Genomic DNA, 13,519 nt, shown 5'->3' with positions numbered 1-13,519 from the left:
CCGGTCCGTTGTGTCATGCAGTCACACGTCACTTCCGCTTCACGATCGTGGAGTGCACACGAGCACGTGGCTTTTATTCCTATTTGAAGTCAGCGCTTTCCTTGGAGTCACCCCTAAGTCCTCCTAATGGCACTACAAGAACCAGCACGCCCTCCTAACGCGTTAGGAGGGCGTGCTGGTTCTTGTAGCGCTGACTTCAAATAGGAATAAAAGCCACGTGCTCGTGTGCACTCCACGATCGTGAAGCGGAAGTGACGTGTGACTGCATGACACAACGGACCGGAAGCTGACGCCAGACCGGCACTGCCCCATCCAACGATCGAGAATAATCGGAAGTGACGTGAACACAGTGGAGCCGCCGGCCGGAAGTGAAGTGCACGCGGCAGAGCGGGTAATACAGAGCGAGGAGGTATAAATAGGTCAGTAAGAAGGACATCCGCACACCATCCTGAGGAAGCCTAGTAGTAGGTGAAACGCGTTGATGACAGTGGAGGGGGACCTGGTTCATGTCCATATACGTAGAGCACCCCAAGTTTGCCGGCAAACTACTATAAACTGATTTACCTCCCGAAAAAGCCACTATTTGGAGGAACATCATCCAGTGCGGTAAGCACATGTGCATATACATTTTGGAACTATCACTTGAGACTTATATCACTTAGGAGGATATCTGCATATATCTTACCTCCTCATATTTGGACTATCTTTAAAAGGATTCTAGGAACAGAGTAAAATGCATATATAGCGTGTCTGTTCTCCTATCTATCACTGTATCTGTTTTATGTTTTATGTTATATGTTGTTAGTGAGTTTGTATAATTTTTTATTGGCTAAAGCCTATCTTACATTGCTCTATATCACCATACATAAACATGCTCATGGTGTCTTAAAATAAACCATTTGTTTTAATACTAATTTGTGATTACTATTTAATTTGCCATATACGGAACCTATAGGAGGCGCCAGAGGATCTTTCTTTTTGATATGCACTATTTAGGAGCATGTTTAAAGTTCTAATGCCTGCATGGTTAAAATGCTGTAAATAGCAAATTAACCATATTAGGGATCCCAGCATCGGCTTTCTCAGGTCTACCGAGTCACTGCCGACACTAGCCTAATTCAGAGAAGGACACAATATCGATGTTGGACACAGCAGATCAATGTTTTGCCAATGTGCATGTGCCACAGCTGTTTCACAGAGGATTTATTTGCAAAGTGAGTGACACAGTCAGCGTGTCGGGAACGTTTTCTGGGCGTGCTCCAGTGAGCTTCTGCAAATGCGTTCACAGCTGGAGAGGCCCTGGCGTCTTAGGAGACTGTCTCTGTCTGTCAGCATAGACTTACCTAACACTCCCCCCAACCCCACTACTTACCTTCAGGATTCCGACGGTCGGGATACCAGGACCGGTATTCCGATAAGTGTCTGGATTCCGGCGTTGGCATTCTGACCGCCAGAATCCCCGCTGTCGGGATATTGAAATTATCCCGTTTCCGATGTTCCGCTTACGTACGTAAGTGGCGGATGTCAGACACCAGAGGTGGGCATCACAGTGCACAAGATAGTGGATGAGCCATTTGCATATTTTCACAAGTCCACTGATTACGGAATCACAGTCGCGACAGGATTTGCGTCCATCTCTGAGTCAGGCCCATAATGACTGTAGACAAGCTATACCAAGCTATAATTAGGGGTCTGTTTAAAGAATTAAAAAAAAAAAACAAAACATTTATCCAGCATTTTAGCTGGAGAAAGCAATATATTTCTCTTCTCCATTTCTAGTAATGAGAGAAGTGCAGAAAAATCAGATTTGTCCACCTTTTTGTTTTTCCTACCAGATTCCTGCAGCCACCATAAGTAGGGATACGTTTAATATCCTGACATCGAGGATTCCAGCGGTCACAATGCCAACAGCCGGAATCCCGAAGGTAAGTAACAGGGTTGGGGGGAGGGTTAGGGGTTAGCACTAGGGGGAGGGTTAGGGTTAGGCACTATGGGGGGAGGTTTAGGGTTAGGCACTATGGGGGGGAGGTTTAGGGTTAGGCACTAGGGAGGGAGGTTTAGGGTTAGGCACTATGGGGGGAGGTTTAGGGTTAGGCACTAGGGGGGAGGGTTAGGTTAGGAATACTTACCTTGAGCCGTCGGGATGCTAACCTATTCAGGATCCCGAAAGCCAACATCCCATACCCAAGCCCATAAGTAGCACAGGGGGATTTGCAGATGCTGTATTTATAATGCTGAGAGAAGATCATCTCATCTTTTGCTTAAAACATCACATTTCTGGGTGGCAATATGGGCCTGATTCTGAGTTGCACATAGACGTGGCTGCGTCTTTTGCCACGTCTGTGTCTTTGCCTCAGCCACGTCTGCCTCTTTATGCTAATGCCGCTGTTGATTTTGTGAATGCTGAGACGCCCACATGCAGCATCTTGTGGTGGTGCAAATCCATCTCTGTAGATGCACCACCAGACAGACCTTGGATACTTGCACCAGCCCTGTGGCAGGTGTAGTGTCTCCGTCTATGGAGTACTGTGTGAGCAGTCTTTAGTCGCTGTCCCCCGTTACATCCCACGAATGCAAAAAAAAGAAGATAAGCCCAGCGCTAAGCAAATTTAGAATACTCAAGGAACCACTGCAGCAGTATACAGTAAAGAGTTGTTGCCAGCCTCACAACAAACCAAGCAAAAAAAAATCACAATGCTACTGCGCAGGTGCACTTCAAATGGGACAATGCATTAAATGATTAGTTTTTCTTATATTTAAATAAAAGCAATGCATATACAATAGTAAAAATAAATAAAAAATGCAGTACACGTAAATTGTCACATTAACTCAGGAGATAAGCATATATATATATGTCTCAGATGGGATGGGCACGGGATGCCGGCGTTTGGGATTCCGGCGGTCAAAATCCTAACGCCGGCATCCCGACAGGTATAGCATACCGACACCAGTCGTTATGCTAACCCACCTCCACTGCCTACCCTAACCCTCCCTTCCCTAGTGCCTAAACCTAATCTCCCCCCCCCCCCCCCAGTTCCTACACCTAACCTTCCTCTCTCCACACTCTAAATCTAATCTCCCCACACCCTAAACCTAACCCTCCCCCAGTGCCTAACTCTCCCCATAACCACTTGCCTTCGAGTTCCGGCTGTCGGGATTCCGGCACTGGCATTCTGACCGCCAGGATATTGAACGTATCCCGTCTCAGATGGCTAGATGTTATTAGTAGTAAAATCAAATTGATCACAGTTGTCATATATATCCAAGTCACAATATACTGTAACAGGGAGCTGCTCAGGCTCCAGAGCCGGTAAAGACATTTTAGTGATTATAATGGTTCCTGCTGCATATAATCAAATCAGTCTTCTTATGAGGAAACAGTGAGATACCCTCCGTTAGGTACCCAGTATGCTCTGTAATTTGTATTCCAGAGTGATTTAACTGATCTGCCAGTGAAGTTTATATAGTCACAGCCAGCGCTGTCTTTCTCTGTCAGCTGGAGCGTTTATATGCCTTAGTAGCCGGCTCAGAGTGCTGAGCTGTAGAAATCCGGTAATCTGTATGGATACACAGTGGGAGGGCAACCACTGCAGCTTGGTTCACGATAGTGCATGTGACCAACCTCCATGAGATGCATTAATTCAACAAAGTCTCTTTTTATGTCCATCCACTTACCACCTTGGTCACACAGTGAGGTCCTGCCGAACAAGGTTGGTATCAGCAAGTTTCGGCAGGGATATCAATCAGGCAGGCATCACGGTGGTGGCAGGGTCCCATTTTTTTATATGTTAGCTAGGAGCAGCAACATGTTTCGGCCATTGCTGTGACCTTTTTCAAGTAGTTGTCCCAGGAATGCCCTCTAAAATCCACACTCCCTGCATCCAAATTCGTTCTGCATCTCCGTATTTGTACATTGTAGCAGTCAAGGTGCCTATGCATATGTGTCTCGTGTCTGTGTGGGATGGGTGCGGGATGCCGGCGCTCAGGATCCGGGTGGTCAGAATCCTGATGTATGCATCTTGACCATGTTAGAATGCCAACGCCCCCAGGTAAGTAATCCTAACCTTCCCTCCCCAGTGCCTAAACCTAACCTCCCCCCCAGTGCCTAAACCTTATCCTCCCTCCCCGCACCCTAAACCTAACCTCCCTGCACCCTAAACCTAACCCCGCCCTCCTCCCGCACCCTAAAAATAACCCTCCCTCTGGGGCCTAACCTCTTACCCTAACCATCTTTGGGATTCCACAAATTTCACAAAACCTACTGAATTTGTGCCACTCAAACTAAAAAAAAGCAATGAAATTACGATCATTAAGGGTGACGCCTTAATGGATGTGTTCTTTGTGCAATACAGATATGGTATGCCATCACACCCTCTGGTTAACTGCAGATTCAGCACTCTCACAGAATGAGATTGCTGTCACTCACAAAATGGTGGAGCTGCTAATTCACAGAATTGTGTGCTCATTGGAATACACACATGCAGTCTATGCAACTGAGCTCTAAGCAGAAAATAGAGCTGTGCAGATGGGATAAAAGTGGTGTGGATGGGGGAGGAGATAGAGCAGTGTGGATAGGTGAAACAAAAAAGCATGTAGAGGAGGGAAGGTTAAGCAGTACAGGGGGGGGTAGTCAAAGTTATGCAGATGGGTGAAAAACAGTGGTGCGGATAGGGTGGAGGAACAAAGTAATGCAGATGGGTGGAAATAGTGGTGCAGATAGGGGGGAAACAGAGTGACACGGCTTGGGGGCACAGCACCGTGGATGGCAGTAGAAAGTGGCATGAACATGGGAAGACAGAGCAGTGCAGATGGGTAAAGACAGATTGGTGCAGATAAGGAAATACAGATTAGCACAAATAGGAGAACACACAACAGCAGGGATTGGGGAAGACAGATTAGTGTGGATGGGTAGGAAGACAGAGTAGTGCGGGTGGGGGGAGGAGACAGAGTTGCACAGTTGGGGAGGACAGAGTGTTGCAGATGGAGGAAGAAAGAGTGCCACAGAGGAAAGGAAGACAGAGCGGCGTGGCTTAGGGGAAGGCAGTGGTGCAGAAGGAAACAGAGTGGCACGGATGCAGGGCGGTGCAGATAGAGAAAGACAGATTGGTACGGATGAGAGAACACAGACTAGCACAGTTCAGAGACCACACAGCAGTAGGGATTGGGGAAGACAGATTGGTGTGGATGGGGAAGAAGACAGAGTGGTGCGGGTGGTGAGGAAAGACAAAGTTGCACGGTTGGGGGGACCAGAGTAGTGCAGATGGAGGAAGAAAGTGCCAGAGATGAGAGAAAGACAGCAACGTGGCTGTGGAGAAGGTACAGATGCAGGGCGGTGCGGCTGGGGAAAAACATTGGTGCTGATGAGGGAACACAGACTATAACAGTTGGGAGACCACACAGCAGTAGGGATTGGGGAATATATAGCAGCATGGAGGCATATAGGGAAAGAAAGTGTACATGCATAGACTGAGTATGATAGTTTTAAAATTAAGGGAGCTGAATGTGTATTGTAAATGAGATAAATGTATGCAATGAGTAGGATGTTGGAAGCATGTGAGATTGTTGTGGTGATCGAATGTGAAGATTGTGGGCACTGAGTGGGATGTGGGAGCCACATAACTGCTCAGACCTCAGTTGCATAGACTGCATGTGTGTATTCCAATGAGCACACAATTCTGTGAATTAGCAGCTCCACCATTTTGTGAGTGACAGCAATCTCATTCTGTGAGAGTTCTGGATCTGCAGTTAATCACAGGGTGTGATGGCATACCATATCTGTATTGCACAAAGAAAACGTCCATTAAGGCGTCAGCCTTAATGATCGTAATTTCATTGCTTTTTTTTAGTTTGAGTGGCACAAATTCAGTAGGTTTTGTGAAATTTCAGGTCATGTCTTAGAAGCCTTAATCGGACATGTAAAATCGTAAGGTTTTTTGTCTATGGAATTGCATTGCTTTTTTATAATTTATTAACCATCAGGGTTGTGACGAGCAAACCAGGCCTCCTGCAGGGCAGAAGGAAAACAAATAGGTACACTAACACGGGTGGAGGAGCAGACAGCACATAGGATGTGTTTTAAGGGTGCAGAGGGAGAGACGGCTGCGGAGGAAGGCTGCAGGTGTGTGGGGCAGTGACAGCAGTGAAGGTGCAGAGCAGTGGCAGCAACGGGCGTGCACAGAAGCATCAGCGGGCGACAGTGGGACTCACTGGTGCTGGGCATGTAAATGAGAATATCAAATGAATAAGACACAGATGCATGGACGGATCTGTGAGATCCATCCATGTATTGTTTTAAAACATGAATATGTAATATAAAATAAAATAATGACGCGCCTCCACAGCACAACCAGCATCGAGCTTTGGAGCCTCAGTGCTGGTTGTGTTAAACACAGGGGACAAACGACGCAGAGGTTCCCTGTATTAAGCACAACCAGCACCAGGCTAATCAGAGTCAGTCTTGGTTGCCAAAATACAGGGGACGAGCAACGTAGGGGTCTTCTGAGAAAAAACTGAAGTTTCCCATAGAGAAATTCCGATGGGGCATGGCGTTTAAAGGGCTACACCTCAAAAGCTATTGAAGGTACGAAGCTGAAATTTGGCATGGGCTGGTAGAACTGTCGTTCGGTGCTGCATGCCAAATTGCAGAGCAAAAACATACAAAATGAGGACTTGGGAGTAATTTACATTTCCAACTGTCAGTATTTTCTGACACTCAATTAGGACCACTTTTCTGCTGTTCTCTATGGGAGATTTTTGGGAAGGCATAACTCAGGGTAGGGGGCAAATTTACACTTTGCGTTTGTTTTATTAGGTAGCTATTGTTCCAGGGTAGGTGCTTTTGGGGTTGGGCTCGGGGGAAGGAGGATGGGGGACCCCTTTATTAGGGGGGGTCCCCAGATCCCCAGGGATCCCTGGCCTGGCCTGAATAGCCGTCATTGGTGATGCTTTGGCTGGGGGGCCCGGGGAAAGGGGTCCCCTGGCTGTGGCATCACCCCCCACTAGAAAGGGTCCGGTGCTGGTCCCGGTAAATACAGGGGGACCCTATGCATTTTTTCCCCCTGTATTTCCAGAACCAGGACTGGCTCAGAGCCCATTGCTGGTTACGCTTAATACGGGGGACCCCTACGTAATTTGTCCCCCGTATTTTGGCAACCAGGACTGGTTCGGAAAAGCCTGGTGCTGGTTGCGCTTCATACGGGGGACGCCTATGTTGTTTGTACCCTGTATTTAGCATAACCAGTACTGGGGCTCCAAAGCCCGGAGCTGGTTGTCTTTTTTGTTTTTTGGGGGGGGGGGGGGGCACGCCATTTTTTTTTCTTTTACACAGGTTTTATTTTTAAACACGAAAGCACAGACGGGTCTTACTGATCCCATCCGTGCTTGTGTGATTGTTTTTTTTAAACGCAGATGCAGGTATTATGGATATTCCAGATCCGAACCTGCATCTGTGAGCTGCTACCTCCCCCGGGTCCTAACGCCTGCTACACCACCGCTAACGCTCGCTACCATCCCCAGTTCCCGGGCGCAGCTAACGTGCGCTAACCCCTACCCCCTTTCCCCTGCATCCCGACCGCAGCAAACACCGGCTTCTTTCCCTCTGGTCCTGGCCCCCACTACCGCCCGCAAAAGGCAGCCATCTTGCTGCACCCAAGTGAGGCCACAGTGAATACACCTGCTGAAGGCTCCTACTGAGGCTGCGCAAGGAATTGCAATTTCCTATCTGTATAATGGCGGATTTGTGAGGTAATAGTTTAAAAACTGTAGCTTTCTCAATTACCTGAACCCCAAGAGGTCCTATTCTGGAACAATAGTTACCTAGTAAAACAAACCCCAAGTCTAAATTTGCCCCCTACCCTGAGTTATGCCTTCCCAAAAATCCCCCATATAGAACAGCAGAAAAGTTGTCCTAATTGAGAATGTCATAAAAAAGTGACAGTTGGATTTTTAGATTACTCTGAAATCCTAATTACTTTATGTTTTTTCCCTGAAATTTTGCATGCAGCACCGAGCGACAGTTCTACCCGTCCATGCCAAATTTCAGCCTGGAACCTCCAATAGCTTTTGAGGTGTATCCCCTTAAACACCCTGCCCCCCCCCCCCCCCTTCGGAATTATCTGTGTAAATTTCCGTTTTTCTTCTATTCAGCCTTAATATAAGGACCTTGCCCTTGTCAGATAGATACATACATACATACATACATACACAATATGTGTTATGTTTAATAAAACTAGAGAACTTTAGTTACATAGTAGTAAGACTTAACAAGAATGGATTTGAAAGTTTTATAACTTGAGTTTGTAGATGTCATCATTACCTATTGTAGTTAGGAATTACACAAATTAACCACCCTTATACTGCATAACTGCTGACATTACAAGACTGTGCTTTTATAACCCATTGCCAGGTCACTGATGATTACTATTCATGGTCACTGATTACTATCATAAGTGTGCGCACACCAATTAGGCAGCCCCGACCAAGACCAAAAGCACCTTCTCCCACATCTCAGCTGGCTCTCAGGGAAGATACAGCCTCTTTTTGTATCCAAGATGGCCAATGTGAAACTGCTATATCCGAAAAGAGCAGCTTCACAGCAGCCATCCAAGTATGCCTCTTTCATGGGAGCCGGTAACAGCGGGAAGGAGTCAAATGCTTTGTCCTCCGCCTGCGTCAGGTGCGTAGTTTTGCCCCAGGGTTGGGTCGTATGGATTATTCTATTTCCCAGGAGGTAGGGGTGCTGCACACCCCTTGCTGATTCTCCAACATGACCCCTTCGTTCATGTACAAAATACTCTGCTCCTGGACTTCTCTCCTAATTTAGGATTGCACCTTTCTTATCAATTACCTAGTTCAACACAGGTGACAACACTCCTAAATTAGGAGAGAAGTCCAGGAGCAGAGTATTTTGTACCTGATGGAAGGAGTCATGTTGGAGGGTCTGCTCTTGCTCTGAGCCCGTGCACACGCGTGTGACCCTTAATGCCTCACATGTGCCCTGATAGGTACACCAACCCATGTCAGCCTGCTTCCTGCTGGACTGTGAAGCCCAGTGAGAAGTGTAGTGAAGAGAAGTTCTGTGAATCTTCCTGTAGTGTAGATGCAGAGAATAGTGCCTGGCAGCAGTGGAAAATATATACAAGTGTTGCAAGTTGTTAAAAAAAAAAAAAAAAAAGAAGCACACTGTATACAGTGACATAATCTCTCTGTGTGGCATCGCTGGAAAGCGGAATTTAGATACTTTCAGTTAACTTTCACCAAACACTCGATACAGTTACTAACTAATCGGTATGCAGAGAAAAGCATAAGGGGACAACACCACGGCAATTTTTAAGCAGTAAGGATAGGGTCCCTACAGCGCCTTGCAAAATATTCATTTGGTTCACAAATGCCTGCTGAAGTGGTACTGGACAAAGAGGAATTCCCTGGCAATGCCTTTTGTGGATCAGTGATGTCCCACAGATGATTTATTTTACTAAAGATATGTGAACTCTGATAATAATCAGGCAGGTGTCCATCCTAATACTAACATCTACAAAATATGGCACATTTATTCACACTTGAACCAAAATTTTTCAGAAACTCTGGAATCTATGTACTAATAAGCGCTGACCAGCCACGATTATTATCTATCCATCTCGCCAGGGATATTTTCATTTTTAATAAAAATATCTCTACTATGTACAAAGAGGAACTCGCAGGGAGAACGGTTGCGGTAATCGCTGTCCCTGTGAGTTATATCCCAGGCAAATTGTAGAAGTCTTTCACAGAAGTGAAAAACTTCTCCTGTAGATGCTGACACTGCGAATGCGCAAAGTATCTGTTTCCGGAGCTGGCCGGGGGCTGCGATAGAGAGATGGAAATATCTTTCTCCTGCACCTGGAGCCTACATGGGTTTCAACCAGTTTACACCATCTGAAGAAGGTTTAAGGTACTGGGGCTAAATTCAGAAAAGCTTAACTTTTTGGAGTTTAGTACATAGGGGTCAGATTGTAGTCCCCATTGATAATAATGGGGACTGCAATCTGAGTGCTAATTAGCACACTGCTGGAGATTTCTGTGAAATCTGCATTGTGCAATTAGTACATTTATGCAGTTTCTGCAAAAATTTATGTATAAAACATACATAGGCCCCTCTGACCCCAGAACAAAATGTCTCTTGATGACAATCTGCTACTATGCAAGGCAGACTGGTGTGCAAACAGTACATACTTGCCAAAAGAGCTAACCTTGAAACATATAAATGCTGTGTGAATGCAAATCAAACTATATGAACCAGTTGGGATGCAGTCAGGAAGCCAACGGTCGAAATTCCAAACGCCGGCTTCCCGACTGTCATTAGTACCTTGCCGGGATTAGACAGACGTCGGGATGTCATTAGACCTACGCCGGGAGCCCGACGCCCGGCATACCGAACAAAAGTAAGCCAGGCGTGGACAGCCGTGGGGGGGGGAGGGTTGGGTTTTAGGGCTCCCAGGGGGATTTAGGGTTAGGCACCCCCCCCGGGTGAGTTTGGTTTAGGTTAGGTGAAGGGGGTGTTAGGGTTAGGCACCCCCGGGGGGAGGTTAGGGTTAGGCATCATCCCTGGGAGACTTAGGGTTAGGCTGCGGGGAAGGGGAGGTTAGGTTTAGGCACTTAGAGGGGGGTTATGGTTAGGCACTTAGAGGGGGGTTATGGTTAGGCACTTGGGAGGGAGGTTAGGCACCCCTAATTTAGGGTTAGGGCAGGGAGTAAGGTTAGCGATACTTAACAAAATTAATGATCGGGATCTTCACCCCTGCTGGGCTGCCACTGTCGGGATTAGAACCACCATGCGGCCGGCGGTATTACATACTGATTCCGTTCCAATTATATATATCTTAAATATAAAATTCATTGGTCGGTCTTTCTGTCTGTTTGTTGGTTATACATCCGGACACCCCTGAAATGATTGGGATGAAATCAAAGTGAGGTGGTCTAGTTGGATCCTGGCAAGATTTTAGGGGGGTTGAGGTCCAGGTTGGTGTACACTGGGCAGAACTTTGACCCAAGGAGCCTGTTCTGAGCATTCCACTGGATGGATTTGGATGAAAACTTCACAAAAGGGGTAACATTGGATCCCAGAAGACATAGTAGGGGGTTGTGGTTCCAGTCGAATCTCCCGTTGGTGTACGCTGGGCAGAACTTTGACCTGGGGACTCTGGGCAGAACTTTGACCTGTAGAGCCTATTCTGGGCCTTCCACTAGATGGATTTGGATGAAAACTTCACAGAGGGGTGGCAATTGGTCTTGGGTGCCTAATGGAGTGGTTGCGGTCCTGGTTGGACCTCATGGTGGAGTGAGGCGGGCCTGTTCTGGGCCTTCCACTGGATGGATTTGGACAATGTCACATAATTTGTATGAAAACTTCACAGATGGTAACATTGGATCTCAAAAGACATACTAGGGAGTGAAGTCCCAGTCGGACCTCCCATTAAATATATAATTTCACTCATTAAACATTCCAATATTACTATTACATGTACATGGCCAATAGCACAGGCATACATATAATATAAAATAATTGTTCTAATCCGGATATTAATATAAATAAACAGCAATGACGTAAAGTGTTGATAGTTATATTTAGTAATTATCCAGACTTAATAATTACATTTCAGATTTGATTAAATAATTAGATAAGGAAAGATACAAATATAAGCACCAAATTATCTAATGTTGAAGCAGTTTCAGCAAGCTATTATAGACACATAAAAAACTACTTTGAATAAAGTCACCTCTTAGCAGTCGTTGTATGTCAAGAATGCCACATTGCCCTAAAAGTTTCAGAAGTATATAATAGACAATGCAGATTAACAATAACACTATGGGCGGTATCCAATTAGCCCTGAAGTCCAGCCTGACACCAGCACTTATCTGAGATTTCTTTTGGGATGTGTCCCAAAAATCTATCTTTGAAAGTGCTGTTTTTTTCACCATAGCAGTGGTGAAAACACATAGGCCCTCATTCAGAGCCACTCGCTAGCGGCAGTACGCTCGTTCCGAGCGATGTTCGCACATCTGCGCATGCGTACGGATCGTTCTACGCATGCGCGAACCAGTCAGTGCGGCCGAAATTCATGTGCTCGCAATATAGCGAATGCCTGCTATTTTGAGTGACAGAATGAGGCGTATGTGGGTGGTAACAGGGGAAGGTGCTTGAAAACGGGGAGTGGAGATCAGAACGCAGGCGTGCTTAAAGGTCAAAACGGGCGTTTTTTGGGTGTGCATAATTAATACAGCAGCGTCATTGACCACGTCACTGGGTTATTTTATAGCCAGAACTGCTCGCAAGATTGTGGTAGCAAAAACCAACCACAAGAATAGCGAGCAGTTCATACGCTGGTCGATGTACTCGATTAATAAATAGCGGACATGACGTATGGTGCGAGCGGCCAGGGGGCGTTTTTAACAAATAAACGAGCGTATGTTTTGCTCGCTCGTTCAGACTTAGAGGTGTGAACAGACTGCAATTTGCGAACGGATCATTTGAATAGCCACCCCTTGTTTTTGAACGAACGACCGCAAATAGCGAACGGCTCTGAATCAGGCCCATAGGTTCGTGAACTTATCACGGATCCTATGTGTTTTCAGGTGAAATATCCTATTTGTTTACCCAAAACAAATAGGATAGGGTGAAAAAAAAAGGAAAAAAACGAGGATTATCGGTGAAAAATCCCTGTTTTTCGTCACCCAAAAAAATAATAGGGAAATTAGATGCCGCCCTGTATCCCATCGAATCCAGGAGAAGCTAATTTACTTACACAGACACAATGCAATGAAGAAGGACCGCCGGTATCATTCATAACAATATTTGTCATTTTCTAATAAAGCTTTGTTAAAAATATTAACCAGTTAAGTGGTTAAAGCATGCAATTATAGGGATATAACTTATACCCATTTCACACCAATTGCCAACAGATACTTGAACACGCTGCAAAAATATACAAATAGTTTGTTACAATATACACAAACTGTGGACCCGAGCAACAGTGAAGCAATAATTAGCTTACATTGCTGCAGCTGCTCTCTCTAACTAAGAATAGATTATTTCATGTTTTGAAAGACAGTTACTGTGTTGCTACAATATGCAATTGTTCAATTAAATACAACTAATACACCTTCACTTGATAGGTGAATGCATAGAATCATACATATACAATTGTATATATTAATAAGTTACTACACGAATGAAATACAAGAGCCAAGAATATTATCCACTGTGACTCAGTGAAACGAACTTACTGATTTTAAACACTTTTTCTTACTGTAAACACTTGTCTTGTTTTATTTTAAAGAAACAGCAAAATACGAATAAATGTGTTTTTTATATATGAAATAAAGGTTATGTTTTATTAGTTTAGTAATTATTAATCCTTGAGTGTCTTTGTGTGCACCTGAATAGTCTCACACTGTTTTTCTTTTTGATGTGATACCATACCCATTTCACACCGCAAACCCCGGGATTTTGTACATGGGTCCATTACGGGTGTAATCCGGCTGA

Source organism: Taudactylus pleione, unplaced genomic scaffold, assembly GCF_031769625.1.
Source record: "Taudactylus pleione unplaced genomic scaffold, aTauple2 ptg001187l, whole genome shotgun sequence".
In the NCBI taxonomy this organism is placed as follows: Eukaryota; Metazoa; Chordata; class Amphibia; order Anura; family Myobatrachidae; genus Taudactylus; species Taudactylus pleione.
This window is presented reverse-complemented; position numbering follows the sequence as displayed.